Source organism: Amblyomma maculatum, chromosome 5, assembly GCF_055883805.1.
Source record: "Amblyomma maculatum isolate TAMU_Amacu chromosome 5, ASM5588380v1, whole genome shotgun sequence".
Taxonomy (NCBI): Eukaryota; Metazoa; Arthropoda; class Arachnida; order Ixodida; family Ixodidae; genus Amblyomma; species Amblyomma maculatum.
In genome coordinates, this window is record NC_139348.1 from 47220582 (window position 1) to 47238743 (window position 18162).

The 18162-nt window shown below is 48.2% G+C and overlaps 1 protein-coding gene across 1 annotated transcript in view; it reads right to left on the minus strand.

Moving 5' to 3' along the window:
- LOC146188248 (cytosolic endo-beta-N-acetylglucosaminidase-like) overlaps positions 1–18162 on the minus strand; it is a 71752-nt gene that overhangs the window by 48605 nt on the left and 4985 nt on the right. The gene's annotated exons all lie outside the window — the stretch shown is intronic.

The following is an 18162-nucleotide window of genomic DNA, read 5'->3' on the forward strand; positions in this document are numbered from 1 at the left end:
GCAGTCAATATGCGCCATAAACGGCTGAGCTAGTGAAAGTTTCCGTGAAAACGCGGTGGTTCAAAGCCTCTTTGGTCACTGTACGCACAGGCAGCAGTATAGTGCGGTCCACTTTAACTTTCAGCATGAACTGTGCACACTTGCTTTGTGCAGGCAATACGCTGTTACGATGTCAGTCTTCATGGTTGCTTCCAAATTCGACCGGTTTGCATGCATTAATTCGTTTACTGAATACGATGTGGTGCTAAAGTGTGCATCGGTGTCTTGTCATAGGCCATGTCAGGCAGCAGTCGACGAATGTAAACTGCTGCAGAATTCTTCCACATAAAATTCCTCGTCGCTTCCCTAAGATCTTGCAATCTCCACTGTTGTCACTGAAAACGCAGTGCAGGCACTGAGGCTAGTGAAGGTAACCACGCAAGAAACGTTACAAAAAGGATTTATTGAAGCGACTGAGGGCTGTATTGAAAGAAAGAAGGCGCTGTTGCAGCGTACAGCTCACTGGCAAAAGTGCCTTTTTGTGACCGCTACGAGTACTTTATCTGGTAATGTTGCCCCGACCTCAGGAACGCCTTTCGAAAAGAGGGCGTCGACAGCAGTTCCTTGAACTTAGGACAGGGCAGTAACTGAGGCAGCAGCGACACTTAAACCAAGCACACAGCTCCAGTGAGAGCAAGCGACTTCTTCGTCGGTGCCAGGCTGCTTACAGGCTTCGATTCTGACACGGGATATTACCCTCCCCGTGGGAAAAAGCATCGTCTCGATTCGTGGGGCACCAGTGCAACACGGTTGGTAACACGTTAAGGCAGAAGTAACGGGTGAGGTGTCATTTGCTCTTGCGTAATAAGGCTTCCGGCGGACTACATGAGCGGTCTCAAGGCGCGATCGTGCGCGCAATGGTCCGGCTCCATCGGGAACCATGCTCATAGTTTATGTTCCCGATGCGGCGCCCTACTCCGTATGGGCCAAAGTATCTGCCCAGTTTTTCGCTCTGTCCGCGTTGGTGGACGGGAGTCACGATCCAGACGAGATCGCCGACGACATATTCTACGTGGCGACAACGAAGGTTGAACGCTGCTTGTTATGTGCACGCGGGCTAGTTGTCTGGCCTCCTCTGCGCGCTGTAGAAACGGGGTTACGTCATAGACGTCACTGTCGAGGTGAGGTAGCATTGCATCGAGCATCGTGGTGGCGTCGCTGCCGTAAACGAGGAAGAAAGGCATTATGGTGGTTGCTTCTTGGACGGCAGAGTTATAAGGGAAGGTTGCGTATGGGGGTAGTTCGTCCCATCCTTTATGCTCCGCGTCCACATACATGGAGAGCATATAGGCAAGAGTCATGTTTAAGCGCTCAGTCAACCCATTCGTCTGGGGGTGATAAGCTGTAGCGCAACGATGACTGCTGCTACTATAGTGCATGATCTGCTGCATGAGAAGTGACATGAACGCTGTCCCACGCTCGGTGTTAAGAATTTCGAGGGCACCACTACGTAGAACAATTTGTCGTATGAAATATTCTGCCACGGTAACGGCTGTGCCACTCGGGAGTGCGGCTATTTGGGCATAACGTGAGAAGTAATAAGTCGCTACAATAATCCACTTGTCAGCTGATGTCGAAATAGGGAATGGCCCCAGCATGTTCATACGGATCACCTGAAATGGTTTTGAAGACACCGAGATTGGCTTTAACAAACCAGCTGATTGTAGAGAAGGCGTTTTACGAAGGTGGCTGTCACAAGAGCACACATAGCGTGTCACGTCGGACGATAGACGAGGCCAGTAATATTTTTTTCTGACTTAGGACAAGGTACAGGCGATGGCCTGAAACTTGCTCGTCGTGGCAAGCGTAAAGAACCTCGTCGTGCAGACCTGCAGGGACAACGATGAAATACTGCGTCTTGGTCGGGCTAAATTTCTTGTAGAGAACGTCACTTCGAATGCAGAGGGTGGACACGGATCGCCGAAAGTGCTCAGGGACGACATCAGTTTTATACTCAACGTAGTCAAAGACAGCCGAAAGAGATTGATCACTGCTCTGGTGGCGTGCCAAAGTGCGCGCTGAAAGGGCGCTCAGAAGCTTGTCGTCATCTGCAAGGTCGCTGGACGGGGGCTCAGCAGGTGCGTGGAACAAGCAGCTGGCATCGAATGTTTGCGCCCGGACTTGTGATGCAACATCAAACTCCTGCAGTCGGAGGCTCCACCTTGCCAAGCGAGTGAAAGGGTCCTTAAACTGGTTAACCAACACAAGGCATGGTCTTCGCCAATACCGGGCTTTGGCACTATGGGAATGATGGCTCAATATTTTATTTTATTTAGATGCTTTTCATCCTTAAGAATCCTTGAGAATGATTGTTTAGAATTCTGGTACACAGAAATTTAACTCGAGTGAGCTTATGAACTGTCGAAGAAAGTAGCCTTCTTTTTAGACTTGTAATACAGCCTAAATGATGACATTTTTCAGTAACACAAAGGTAACATTGAGTGCTCATAAACGATTTTGTATTACTGTGTTGAAGACTACGTAAGTATGCAGTGTACTCTAATATTTTGTCAAATCAACTAATGTTCTTCAGGAATTCGCCCTCTGCATCGAGCTAAATTGAACAACTTAGTTTATATTTTTGTGCCGTTTGTGCGGTAGGACGGCTTTTGTTGCGAGAAATGCGTTTAGCATCTGCAAAACTGTAACGTTCTTGAAGAAAGTAAAGACTAATGACTTATTAACATGAATTACCACTGCGATTCACTGATATACTTTATCCTATAACATAGCCGCGAGTAAGCGGACGAGAATCTTCAAATCAGAGGAGACAGAGTACATACCTGGGCACATTGAAGGCAGAAATAAAGAAAGGTAAGGAGAAAAATAACGCAGGAAAGTTATTTCATTACGCGAGTGTAAAAAAAATTCAAAACTATTCGACGGCGAACACAATGTTCACGAGAAGAGGGTGAACACCAGGAGCTGACGAGCAGCCGCTTCAGCTACATTGTAGCCGCCATCGACACTCGCATGTCTAAAACTCGCAACGAGATCGTTTCACAGTCAAACCGGTTCTATTAGCCCAGCAAGTTCTGCTTGCGAAGAAACTTGATACAAAATTGCCAGTTTTAGGGGCTTACGCTTGGCTTGAACTTAGTGATACGAGTGAAAGATTTGTTAAGCAGGGCTATGCATGCATTAGCAAATATGTACAGCCTCGGGCAAAAGTCCTGAAGCCAAATGATTTTCGTCTCAGCTGCAAAATGGAGCAGTAACGCAGTCATTAAAGGCCAAAAGTCATTTCAAATGCCAGGAAACGCTTTCTTATCACACCAAGAAACTGTCTCAGCATTTCACGGCCACTTAGTTTTTAATGGCGCAGTGGCGGCTTCATTTTGCGGCTTAGGCGAAAATCGCTTGGCTTCAAGACTTTTAACCATGGTGTACTCGATACGACTGTTTGAATTTGTGGGGAAGTCAAGCTTTGACCTGAGAGTGACGTGACCAACGTTACTTGTTAGAGATCCCCAGGTGGTAGAAAGTACTCCACAGCCTTGCTCTGCGATGTCAGCGCACGCTAAACATCTCAGAGGCGCGGTGCAGGTGTTCACAGAGCAAGTGTGCTGTACAGATACTGCGCCTTTCCTTTCCGGTGAACCAATTATTATTATTATTATTATTATTATTATTATTATTATTATTATTATTATTATTATTATTATTATTATTATTATTATTATTATTATTATTATTATTATTGCTGCTCTGCGACACCTCTATCTTTGTTCGCTTTCACTATCACCTTCCTTCTTCCCTTCCTTTCCTTACAGCGCGGTGAGAGTGTCCCGACTACTGTGCCGGAGTACCCGGGTTCGAACCCGACCTCGGCGGCTGCGTTTCGATGGAGGCGAAACGAAGAGGCGTCCGCGTGTGCTGTGCGATGTCAGCGCACGGTAAAGATCCCCAGGTGGTCGAAATTACTCCGTAGCCCTCCATTACGGCTCCTCTTTCTCTCTTTCCACTTTAACTCCCACCTTCCCCCCTTCCCTTACGGCGCGGTTGCGGTGTCCACAGAAAAACAAGTGAGACAGTTACCGCGCCTTTCCCTTCCTATAAATCAATCATTGAAAATTGGCTGTGGTTAAGCATCGGTTTAGCATAGTCTGAAGCCGCGACAGCTGAAGCATGGGGACGCGGAACCGGCGCCGGCTGCCATCTGTGCTGTTCATCGCTCACGTCTTGCAGCATCGTCGCGGTGACGGTTCGCAACGTTGCTCTGGCGTTTCCGCCACGCTTTTCACTTGAGCCTCTGTTGCCTTCTACAAACTTTCAGCTCGCAACGCAATAGCCTCCGGACAGTCAGATGCAGTCAAATGACGATCGTATCGAGCATTACTGCTCAGTTCTTCCTGTGACTGCATGGCACGGTTGCGGCTTAGGCGCGTCTCATATATTGCGATTGACGTCAGCGATCATGTGTCTCACCACGCAGCTGTTCATGCGTAGTTACTTCCCACGTCTGTTAACCTTTGGACATGATCTTTGGTGGGAATATAGCTACCCAAAGTGACCGCGGCTTTAGCCCGCCGTGGAGGTGCAGTGGTTTCGATGCCAGATTACTCTGCCTGAGTACCCGGGTTCGACCCCGACCCAGGCGGCTACGTTTCATGGAGGCGAAACGAAGGGGCATCCGTGTACTCTGCACGTTAAAGATCCCCAGGTGGTGGAAATTACTCCGGAACCCTCCACTACGGCACCCCTTTCTCTCCGCTTTCACTCTCACCTTTTTTCTTATGGTGTGGCTCAGGTGTCCACAGCCCCGCCGGGGTGGTGCAGTGGTATGACGCCCGACTACGTGCCGGAGTACCCGGGTTCGAACTCGACCTCGGCGGTTGTTTTTCTATGGAGGCGAAACGAAGAGGCGTCCGTGTGCTGTGCGGTGTCAGCGCACGTTAAAGATCCCCAGGTGGTCGAAATTACTCCGCAGCCCTCCACTACGGCTAATCTTTCTCTCTTTCCACTTTCACTTACACCTTCCTTCCCCTACGGCGCGGTTGAGGTGTCCACAGAAAACAATTGAGACAGTTACCGCGTCTTTCCCTTCCTATAAATCAATCAATCAATCAGGTGTTCACAGAGCAAGCATGACAGATACTGCGTCTTTCCTTTCATGTGAACCAACTAAATTAAGTTCCAACTTGACATTTAAGCTTCTTGAAGGCCATCGAAACCACACGGTGGCGTTGGCTTTACCTCGCGTAGTGAAACATCGCTTTAGGCGTTGTTGTTGTTGTTGTGGCTTTAGGAAGAAGGAAAAGAAAATGCACGGGCCTGCTACTGGCTCTGTAGCTGAGCCACCTCCGCTGCCTGTCCGCACGAGGCAGCGGAGCGAGGTGGTGAAGGGTGGCAGTTCTTAGCCATACAGGGCTGGGACAGTAGGTCAATGCCGCTTGCGGCGTGGGCTAGCCAGCCACCGATTTTTATCTGTTGTAGGCCGACATTGCCCCTCCTATCGCTTCGGTGATGGACGACGGCTGTTGTAGCGGCGCGCGTCTTTCTTTCCCTCTTCCTTTTCTTTCTTCTCTATTTTCTCTTCTGTCTGCACGAGGCAGCGGAGGTGGCTCAGCTACAGAGCCAGTAGCAGGCCCGTGCATTTTGTTTTCTTTCTTCCTACAGCCACAACAACAACAGTTTGACAGATACTGCACCTTTACATTCCTGAATTTATAAAACATAAAAAAGAACCTTTTATTGAAAGCCGGTATTGATGGGCAATCGCGGCTATACCCTCACAGCTATCGCTCACATCTCTAGGTTAAAGTTTTTAAACCCTAATATTTAAATGTCATAGTGGTTATTTATGTATGGTCTACAAGTAGCACATGTCAGTTATTAACGATGCCTTCGGAACATAAGGTTGAGACTTATTCGAGCATGCTGTCGTTGCAATCTAAAGGCGTGTACGCATTAGCGAAGCCAAGCGTTTGTCCCCTCTTCGGCAAAGGCACGAAAATCTGTCCCCGAAATTGGACCTTTAAAACGGTAAAATATACTTCCATAGAATAAGAGTTCCGCCAGGGGGCGCCGAGGAGTGAAGACGCTGCCACGTCGAGCTCTGCTGTTAATGGCCTTTTTCGGCGGCTTTTGGGTGCACCCAGCAACATCTCACTTCGGACCGATTTTCGGAAGTCCCGAGGATCAAGTGGAACCAACTCTCTAAAAGGTGGGACCACCAATTTGGTCTTTACGATACTTTGAAGTTCGGAGCAACAACGCCGCCAAGTTAAGCCTAGCGTCCGAGCCTAGCGTCCGGCCTAGCCGCCCTCGAGGGAAGACCCTCGGAGCGTGGACGGCATGGACTGGCAGAGCGAGGAAAATCAGAGCTACCAGCCGAACTCTGACGCTGTTGGAAGATATCACTGAGTCAAACCTCTACATCGCTAACGACATTAGATGCCCGACGAGGGTGGGCAACAGTGTGTCAGCGGACACAAACCCGGACTTGACTCTCTGCCATAGAACTGGCATAGTCAAGTGGACGAACAAGCATCAGGATCTAGGTAGCGACCACTACGTGCTAGAGGTAGAACTAAGTAGGAAAGTGAGCGTTAAGCGCGCTGTGTGTCGGACGGAAACCCAAGTGGATTGGGATAAATTCAGACAGATCAGAGAACGGGAAGAAATTGGAGATATAGGGTGCATTCAAAATTGGGCCGCCCAATTAATTACCCATGTCAGCGAGGCCACCGAAGAAATTAAAGGCGAAGCTCTGCCTGAGGCGATGGATAGCAGGCTATTCGGCATGTTCAAAAAGAAAGAAGAGCTAACGAAGAAGCTCAAAAAGCAAAAGTGGAACCGCAATCTCAGGAGAGAGATAGCCAGACACAACGTCGAAATAGAAAAATACGCCCGGAAACTCGAGTCGCAACGTTGGGATAACAAATGCGACGAGATGGAGGGCACCATGAATGGGGCCAAGACGTGGCAACTGCTCAGGTTCCTGATAGACCCGACTAAGTCCAAAACGGTCGCCAATATAGAACAGGTCAAGGCGAGGTATAACTTTAAGGGTACGGACAAACAGCTCATTGACAAGCTCAAGTCCATGTACGTAGCTCCCCCCGCCACAGCGCATTACAGAGATTACAACGGACCGGCGAACAGCGAGCTTGACGCGTCCATAACAGTGGCAGAAGTCAGAGCGGAGCTGCACGGCCTAAAAAGACGCTCGGCCCCCGGACCGGACCTCGTTAATAACAAGATGCTCGCAAATCTGGACGACGAATCGATCAATGCCCTAACCAAATATTTAAATCAGGTGTGGGAGAGTGGTCAAGTACCCCAAGAGTGGAAGAGGGCTAAGATCACCCTAATCCACAAGCAGGGAAAACCACCGGGCTTGGAGAATCTCCGCCCAATATCACTAACATCCTGCGTAGGCAAACTACTTGAGAAAGTTATTCAGAGGAGGCTAACCAAATACACCGAAGAGAATGATGCGTGGCCGGCTGAATTGGTCGGATTCAGGCCCGGCCTTTGTACGCAAGATACCATGCTCAGACTACATAACGATGTTGTCAGAGACTTCAGGAAAAAAAAATACGAAAGCTATTCTAGGCTTAGACCTTAAGAAAGCTTTTGACAACGTCAGTCACGACGCCATTCTCGACGGCCTCGCTGAGCTTAGAGTAGGCGAAAGAACCTACAACTATATTAGATCATTCCTGCGAGACAGGACGGCGATCATCAGCTTTCAGGGCTTATGTTCGGAGGAGTTCCCGCTGGGTAACAGAGGCACTCCGCAGGGGGCTGTGCTCTCACCTTTCCTTTTTAACATCGTAATGAGGAAGCTCCCCAGTAAGCTTGGCCATCTCGATGACTTAAAACTAAGCATCTACGCGGACGATGTGACCGTCTGGATGTGCGAAGGGAACGACTCGTACATCACATCCAGGCTCCAAGAGGCAGCAAATATAATCAGCTATCACGCAGAGGACGTAGGTCTATGCTGTTCGCCAGAAAAATCGGAGCTCCTGGTAATGACCAGCAGTAGTGGGAAGATAACTCCAGATATCAAAATTAAAGTCAACGGAAACGAAGTCCGGAAAGTAGATGAAATTAGAATATTAGGTATGATTATCAACCGCAGGGGTAGTAACAAAAGCCTGATGAAGAAATTAAAAGATCAGGCGGAGCTCGTAGTCAGAGTATTTAAGAAGACGTCCAACAGAAGGAGTGGTCTCACGGAGGCTAGTAGACTCAGACTCGTACAAGCTTTCACGAGCAGAATGTGCTACGCGACTCCATTCCTAAATATCAACAAGACCGAAGAACACAAATTAAACACCATAATTAGGAGATGCACGAAGTGCGCTCTAGGACTCCCCATAACTACTTCTAACGACATTCTAGAGAAAATGGGGTTGCATAATGAGTGGAAAGAGCTGGCTGCGGCGGTCAGGCTGTCCCAGAGAGAGCGACTCGCAGGAACGGCGGCGGGTAGGCAAATCCTCGATTGGGTAAACCTACTAGCGCCCGGGGAAGGCGAAAGTGTCAGAGAAAGCATAGATCGAGAAATCAGAAAGCATCTATACGTCTCGCCCATACCGAAGAACATGCACCCCGTACACGACGAGGGGAGGAGAAAAAGCAGAGCTAAACACCTCGCTAACAAATTGGACAAACTCCCGCCGGGATCGGTCGCCTACACCGATGCAGCGATCGGGAAAGAAGGCGACGTAACCTCGGTCGCCCTATTGGACACTGTTACGACCAAGCATCCGCATTTGCGCTTGTTTTCATAGCACAGTCCCCTCAGGACTCGTTTGAGAACAGAGTGCCATCTTTCTACGCTGTTGCTCTGCGGATGATGGATCGAGCTATGCACTACCTTAATGCCGCATCGCTCGAGAAATGAGGTGGTGAGGACACTCGTGAAAACGCTACCCTGATCACTTTGTACCTCGGAAGGGAATCCAACTCGTGCAAACACTGACAGCAGCGAATCCACTACACTCTCGGACGTCACCTCGCGCAGCGGAACAGCCTCTGGAAACTTTGTGGCTGGGCATAACATAGTGAGGATATAACGGTACCCTGACTCGGTCACAGGAAGTGGCCCAACTATATCTATTACTAACCGGTGAAACGGCTCGGTAATGACTGGTACTAACACCATCGGAGCTTTCCACTTATCTTGCGCCTTTCCAACCCGCTGGCACGTGTCGCATGACCGTACAAAATTTTCCGTGTCCTTAAAACATCCAGGCCAATAGTATTCTTGCAACAGCCTCTGCTTTGTTTTCTTTATTCCAAGGTGACATGACCACGAGCTGCCATGGGAAAGTCGCAGTAAGTCTCCGCGGTACTTTTGGGGAACGACTAATAGGCTGTTACGACCAAGCATCCGCATTTGCGCGCTCTATTGTTCGCCTGTGGGCATGGAAAAGTTTTGTGAATATGTGGTGATGGTCCATTGGCTCTAAGTGAGCCTGTTTCCAGGAATCCTGTTTTGTAAGCATGTTTTGCTTTGTGGACAACCTGCAAATGCCAAATTGGCCCTGTCAAGAGAACGTCTGGAAAAACACAAAGAAACGTCCCCCTGCGGGAAATAGCAGGAAGTGCTTTCTTTTGTTCACCCTTCCAGTCGAGAAGTGCTATCCTCCAGTGATGAATGCCTCCTATCCAAAGGAGACGACAGAGTGACATGTCCGCTGACGTGCAGGACAAGAGAAGAGCATGACTCATACGGCCATTAAGTGATTTCCCGGGAATGCAGGAAAGATTTGCAATTGTCGAAAAGGGACCATGTTGGGAGCCCTATGCGGCGCCACGTGCACTCGGGTTTCTGAGAAGTAAAACCCCCAGAACCAGCCTGAGGTTTCTTTGCTGAAGAATAGAAATGTACCTCCTCTCCTCGCCGTTCCCAAGCTTTTCCCGCCAACAAGTGATCACGCCCAACGAATGAATGCCGGACCAGTCAGTGCTTCAGACCATCAGTGCAGTGATGTGTTCGATTGGATGCCGATACCTGAGGGGCGTGCCCTGGATTTGGTTGGTCAGCATCTTCAGAGAGGGGCTGGACATAGGGGGTTTTTAAGGACGCTGCAGAGCACGAAATGTCGCTCTGGGCCCTGGGTAAACGGCTCATCCAGTCGCTTCTCGCTATGAACTCTTAACGCTTGTCATTTTGCTGATGTACCCTTCTTCTTCATGTAAATATTCTTGTAAATACGTTTTCTCAAAGTGCCAGTAAACCTGCTTGTACATATTTTACCAACTTCGAAGATTCAGTCCTTCTTCAACCCGGAGTCTCTGCACGCTACCAAGTGAAGGCCGGGTCGCCATAGCCCCAGCGTCACGACAACTGGTGATCAGCGGTGGGATCTGAATCTACAAGCACAACAACTGGTGACCAGCGTTGGGATCTGAATCTACAAGCCACAACATCTGGTGATTGGAGGTGGATCTGAAGCTACAAGCCACAACACCTTGTGATCGGAGGTGGCATCTCAAGCAACAAGCAGGAGCAACAATCGGTCAAGAGGGCAGCTCGGAACATCGATCGCATGTGTGGGTGAGTGCTTGGCTTTTCTTCTGATGTGGACCAGGTTCTAGAACAGGGTTAGATTTTAAGAACTGGTAAAAAGTGTTGAAACGCCTTTAGGTTTGGTAGTTTGCACTGTTGTTTTGGAAGTAGCCGACACTCGGAGCGATCATGGACCTACAAAAGCTGCAGAAACCGGAACTGTTGCTATTGTGTGAGGAATTGGGAATTAATACAAGTGGTTTGGCACGAAAACCCTTGATTATAAAGGCAATCACTGATCTGGGAACCGATGATGAGGAGCTCAGTGAAGCATGGAACCTCATCGGGCAAAAAAAGGAACAGCTCAGACAGCAGAAAGAGGAAAGGGAGCGCGAACGTCAGATGGAAAAAGAGGAAAGGGAGCGCGAACGTCAGAGGGAAAAAGAGGAAAGAGAGCGTGAACTTGAGAGGGAAAAAGAGGAAAGGGAGCACGAACGTGAGAAGCTTGAGAGAGAAGCAAAAAAGCGGGAGCTAGAAATTGAGCTCCGGAAATTAGAAGTAGAGTTGAGCAAGAGGTCGGGCAATTGTCCCCAGCTAGCGGTACCTCTTCTCAACAAGGAGGCAGATTTCAAGATGTCAAAGTACATGCAGCCATATGTGATATCAGGGGATATCGGTCTGTATCTGGGTAACTTTGAGCGAACTTGCGAAGAACTGTCCTTCCAGCGAGACACGTGGTCTCAGAGATTATTGACGGTTCTGCCCTGCGAGGCAGCGGAGGTTGTCGCGCGGCTAAACAAGGAGGACGCGGACAACTACGAGAAGGTCAAAGCTTGCCTTCTGATTTTCGGAGACAGAGATGTGCAGGCCTTAACACGTTCAAAGGCGCGAGAACTAGCTACACTGCTCATACCAGAAAATTCCACAGCGGAGGAAACGGCAGTTAAGACAGTGGTCGATGCGGAAGATAGCGGGTCAGAAAACTTTGAGAGCGAGGCATCTCAGATAAGTCAACTTGAAAGTGAGCTTGATGAGACGCGGAATGAGGACGTTCTGGAGAGTAACCTCTTGCCGCCAGTCTCTAGTAATCTCACGAGACTTCTAAGTGGAACCCGAGAGGACTTAGCTATGGAGCAAGCCAATGATCCCAAGAATAAGCTCGAAGTACAGTGGGAAGGACCTGCTAAAGTCGTTGCAGAGCTTTCTGACACTAACTACGCAGTGAAAATCCCCGATAGGCGTAAAGAAGTGCGCATTTATCATTGCAATCTTATGAAGCCTTATGTGCAGAGGGAAGCCGTGGTAAATCTAACGTTAAACCTTCCCGAGGAGATGGGGGACAACTTGATTTGCCTCAGCGGAAAAGGAAGCAACGCTCAGGAGCTTCTCAAAAAGACGGAGCAGAGAGGAGAACTAAAGAAATCCCAGCTGTCCGATCTGGGCGAGATAATAACAGAGTTTGAGGCCTGCTTCGTGGACAGGCCAGGCAGAACTGATTTGACTGAGCACGATATTGAGCTGACTTCAGACGTGCCAGTGCGATCAAGGTGCTACCGATTTTCTCCAAGGCAAAGAGAAATTCTGGATAGGGAAGTAACTCGCATGCTGGAATTGGGAGTAATAAAACCCTCGGAAAGCGATTATGCTTCGCCTATGATCTTAGTAGAAGCTCCAGGTAAAGACCCTAGGCCTGTGGTAGACTACCGAAAGCTAAATTCTCTCACCAGGGATCAAGTGTATCCTATTCCGAATATTGAGGAGAGAGTAGAACAGGTCAGTAGAGCGGCATATGTGACTACGCTGGACCTTACTCGAGGATACTGGCAAGTACCGCTCACTGAACGCGCCAGCAGATACGCGGCTTTCGTCACTCCGACGGGCAGCTACCAGCCAACAATGATGAGTTTCGGGCTCAAAAATGCTCCATTTTGTTTTTCCCGACTCATGGATAGGGTTTTAAAGGGGTGTGAAACATTCGCGGTGCCTTATTTAGACGACATTGCGGTTTTTTCCGACTCATGGGCGGACCATATGGTACATCTAAGAGCTGTACTGAGCCTTTTGCGTCAAGCTGGACTAACCGTAAAGGCCGAGAAATGTTGCCTGGCAAGGGCGACCGTGGACTACTTGGGTCACAATGTAGGTCAAGGTTTCAGGAAACCCAGCGAGATTAAGATTTCTGCGGTAGCAGACTACCCGCGGCCGAGCACGAAGACGGAAATTCGAGCATTCCTGGGTCTGACTGGGTACTACAATCACTACATCCCTAACTATTCAGCTTTGGCTAGCCCTCTGACCGACGCTCTCCGCAAGACAGAACCGACAAATGTAGTCTGGGACGAACAAAAGGAAGCCTCCTTCGTAAACCTGAAGGCTGTGCTGATTAGCCGTCCGGTATTGCGAGCTCCAGACTATGGCCGAGAATTCACGGTCCAGTGTGATGCCAGTGATCGAGGGTTAGGTGCTGTTCTCTGCCAGAGAGATGACGACGGTAATGAGCACCCCGTGCTCTACTTGAGCAGAAAACTGAGTTCTAGAGAGAGGGCTTATTGCGCGTCAGAGAAGGAATGCGCTTGCATTGTATGGGCCATTCAAAAATTGCAGTGCTATCTTGGAGGGGCCAAATTCACCGTAGAGACGGACCATTGTCCCCTGGCTTGGCTGCAAACTGCGACATCGAAGAACAGTCGCCTTCTTAGGTGGAGCTTGATTTTACAGCAGTACAATTTTGAAATAAGATACAAAAAGGGGAAGTTAAATGGGAATGCGGACGCGCTTAGCCGCTCTTTCTAAGCGGTCCGAGATGTTCCTCACCATGTATCCAAATTGATAATCAGGTTTTTTTTTTTTTCGTGCGCTTGAATATAGATGACTATGTAAAGCAGCACGTTTGGTTTTCGAGGCATACGTGGGTCCTGAACGTCTTGAGAGTGGGCTTTTCTCGAACAACAATGGCAGTTTTCTTTTGACCTGGTCTCTTCAGACGGGAGCCGAGTGCTTGCTTCGACATGTGGTTGAGTTTCAGATAGCTCAAGCAATTTGGCCTACAACAATCAAGACAACGCGACAAGCAACAGCGAGCTTCAAGCGTTCACGTGCAGGCCATTAAGTCGTCTCTTCATGCAGCAGCTGCGGCTGCTGCCCTCCGAGTCTCTTCTGGCGGGGGAGGAGGCTGTTACGACCAAGCATCCGCATTTGCGCGCTCTATTGTTCGCCTGTGGGCATGGAAAAGTTTTGTGAATATGTGGTGATGGTCCATTGGCTCTAAGTGAGCCTGTTTCCAGGAATCCTGTTTTGTAAGCATGTTTTGCTTTGTGGACAACCTGCAAATGCCAAATTGGCCCTGTCAAGAGAACGTCTGGAAAAACACAAAGAAACGTCCCCCTGCGGGAAATAGCAGGAAGTGCTTTCTTTTGTTCACCCTTCCAGTCGAGAAGTGCTATCCTCCAGTGATGAATGCCTCCTATCCAAAGGAGACGACAGAGTGACATGTCCGCTGACGTGCAGGACAAGAGAAGAGCATGACTCATACGGCCATTAAGTGATTTCCCGGGAATGCAGGAAAGATTTGCAATTGTCGAAAAGGGACCATGTTGGGAGCCCTATGCGGCGCCACGTGCACTCGGGTTTCTGAGAAGTAAAACCCCCAGAACCAGCCTGAGGTTTCTTTGCTGAAGAATAGAAATGTACCTCCTCTCCTCGCCGTTCCCAAGCTTTTCCCGCCAACAAGTGATCACGCCCAACGAATGAATGCCGGACCAGTCAGTGCTTCAGACCATCAGTGCAGTGATGTGTTCGATTGGATGCCGATACCTGAGGGGCGTGCCCTGGATTTGGTTGGTCAGCATCTTCAGAGAGGGGCTGGACATAGGGGGTTTTTAAGGACGCTGCAGAGCACGAAATGTCGCTCTGGGCCCTGGGTAAACGGCTCATCCAGTCGCTTCTCGCTATGAACTCTTAACGCTTGTCATTTTGCTGATGTACCCTTCTTCTTCATGTAAATATTCTTGTAAATACGTTTTCTCAAAGTGCCAGTAAACCTGCTTGTACATATTTTACCAACTTCGAAGATTCAGTCCTTCTTCAACCCGGAGTCTCTGCACGCTACCAAGTGAAGGCCGGGTCGCCATAGCCCCAGCGTCACGACAACTGGTGATCAGCGGTGGGATCTGAATCTACAAGCACAACAACACTGGGATCGTTATAGGAATAGAAAGAAATCGAGATCTACCGCCGGTAGAGGCGGAGGAGATTGCAATAGCCATTGCCATTGCACGACCAGGCGTGAAACACGTCATCAGCGATAGCAAAGCGGCGGTTAGAAATTTTAGCAAGGGTAGAGTCAGCAATCGTGCTGTAAAACTTCTGAACGAGTCGTCTCTCGCCGAAAGCGTGACCATAATCTGGACCCCAGCACACGCCGGTCTCGCCGGCAACGAGGCTGCCCACATGCTCGCCCGCTCCTCGCTACCTCGGGGTGCTGCGGACGCCTCCACAACATCTAAAACCAAAGAATGTATAGATACCTTTAGGGATGTAACCGACAACTTGAAGAAAGACCGGAGGATATATCCGCCACCGGTTAGATCCCTGAGTAAAAAGGAATCGTACGACTGGAGAAGACTCCAAGCTCGAAATTTCTTTTCGCCCCTGTGGAGGAGTTGGACGGGTGCCAGAGGGCGGAAGAGGGACGGTGCAGAAACCGAAATTTGTAAATTTTGCGGCCACGTGGCAACATTAGATCATATAATATGGAGATGCGTTCGTGCCCCAGGGCGCAACGCGATTAAAACTTGCGATGAATGGGAGACCACGCTAAGAAGCTCCGACGAAAAAACACAGCGATTCGCCGTCCGCCTGGCGGCCGAGGCTGAAGACCTCTTCTCCTAGACGAGGCCGGGTGTCCTCTGGCCGCGGTGTGACAGACTGCCTCCCCGGACGCCTGCGTGCGGACTCGTAGGTGGCTGCTGCACCATATTCGGCGGAAATAAATGTTCTTCCTCCTCCTCCTCCTCCTCCATAGAATAATAGAATACGCCAAATTCGCGATATTTAGAGCGTTTCGTTTATTCATCCCTTATTCCCGTGAATACATTATGACAGCTAAAGAATTTTGTCATGTCCTTTACAGGCTCTATGCAGGTCTGACAATATCTACATGAACCTATAGCAGTACTGGCTGGAAATATTCCCATCGCTTGTCATTTGCATACTACCCTCTGACTGCAAACCGTGGGAGTATCGTGCGCCTATCTCTATCTTAGTTACCCGTTTGTAGGCTAACCTTGGGGAGTACATAATTTGTTTCGTGCGCAAAATGCGGGGTCAGTATTTGTTACTTATCCCTATCCCGGAATACCATTATCTAAGTTTATTACTTAAGCAATGTTTTTTCTCCTGACTGCGCAGCTCAATGATCGGAATTCTTTTGATCAGCGCGACGATAAACAGAACGCCTAGACGTATCACCACATTCTCTGGCTTGCTTCAAGAAAGTTGCGCCTACTACATCACAACGGCGGCTCACAATTGTACTTAAAACAAACTTGTCTAGCTTTCTAGGCTTAGGCTACGCCGCCAAGATATTCCCGAAACTCTAAGTGGTAAGCGTCCCAACCCTGCCTTTGCACCTAACCCAAACCACACCTGGGAGGTCTGGGAGGCGATCCTACTCGCCTGCTCCGACCAGTAAGCCCAAAAGGCGTTGGTCAAACGAGCAATGGCGGCAGCGGAAGCCACTGCACTCTAAAAAAAAAAAGGTGTGATCTTAGTCTTTTTGGGGGGTAAACTGCTTGTCGCTGAGCTAACACCTTTTTGGGGTAAGGTTACGCTGTGTCTTGGAAGACTAAGTATTTATACCATTGCATGTAGTGTAACATTACGCTTCTGGTAGCATAAACTTGCACCTTCACAAGCAGTGTAACTGTATTCTACCTAGGCATAACGTTGTACCTTTCATAAAGGCCTATGTTTTAGTCTGTCGATGGCATAAGCATACCCTTGCATCAAAGGTGCAAGTTCGCACCTTGACAACGTAAACTTATCCTGTATGTACAGGTGCAAAGTTATCATTTTAGAGTATAAATTTATATTACGACAAAGAGCGCAAAGTTTTGCACCTTTATGGTGCAAACTTATACCACCAGGAGAAGGATAACGTTGCCCTCCAAGCAGTTTAAAGTAATGCCATATTACATAGGGTATCTAAGCATCATCTTGTGGTATATATATGCTATCCACACAAGAGTACCATTACCAATCTGCATCGTAAACTTGGTCACTGGAAGCAGGAATAAAGCTAACCAATACATTTCAAGATTTTCTGGAAGGAAAGATTATGTTGAAACATTGCAATATCTTTGTGTCGTCTGGAGTGTGACAGTGAGCAATGTTTCAGGTGAGGTAGGCTGTGTCATGTTGTGTTCAAGCCGTAAGTTATGTTGCAGAGTGAACTAAAAGAATTTACAGAACAATCGGTTAAGATAACATACCATGGTGTTTATTTCACCTCATTATACACCGAAGTTGCAGCAAGGGACTGGATAATCTTCTCCGCACAGTCAGGGCAGGGAGGTACCCCGTATTTGACCTGCATAGAAAAGAGAACTTGTAATCGGTTACTCACGAAGAAAGTCTCACAAAACATGCTTATGGAGTAATTAATTCACATATAAAAATAACACTGCACAAAGGGCAAGTAAAAAGGAAGACAGATGGCAATAGTGCACCAGTACAGGCTTCCAAGTGTTTATATAATGAGAATTGTGAACTCACACAATATATAGATCAATGAAAATTCTCCAAATCTGAGTTTTACCTGTGCCACTAACACACACACATAGACAACTAGCAATTGCAATCTCAGAAAAAATTGACAATATGCTTAATAAGACACAATATACAATGAGACATATTCTTGTTAGGAACAGGGTCAAGCCATAGGCATCACTGATGTTGGACTACCCCGAGGGTCATTTAAAGAAATATGAATGAAAACATATTGATAAAATAGAAGCTAGCCTAATAAAGGCAAAAGATGTGATTTAAAAAACCCCTCCCTCTACTCATTCATATGTGCAGTTCTCCTTTTTTTTATCATTAGCTTTTTATGTTAAACTTTGTTTTATCACCTTCACTTTCACCTTTGTTGTTTGCTGGTTTCCACTCCAACACCCAAACATTATAGTTTGCTTTCACACCTGACCATACCAGTGGTCTTGTTTCTAGTCACTATGGTCTCTCCCTCCTAGAAAACACTGCCTCTGGTCCTTCATGACATTATCTTATGTTGCCTATAGTGTTAATGTTTTCCTGAGACTACACTGTCTTTAGTCATCTGATCATCCATCACAGTGACAACTGCAAATCTCTTCTTTTTTTGGGGGGGCGGGGGGGGGGGGGGGAGGGATGGGGGAGGTTCTTTTGTTCTTGCATTCGTTGTCATTTCTCATGAATATAACGAATGAAGCTTGTTCCTGCAGAGCTTGCTCCTGCAGGGGTATGTCTAAGGCCATTCTATTGTTTCTGCCTTTAGTGCAGTTTACATTCCTGGAAAAAGGCATGAATATACCACAGAGGCTATGCCTTATAAAATGCGGGATACCACTTCTGAAAGATGGAACATTTCATGCTAAAAGAGCAATGAGAGCAAA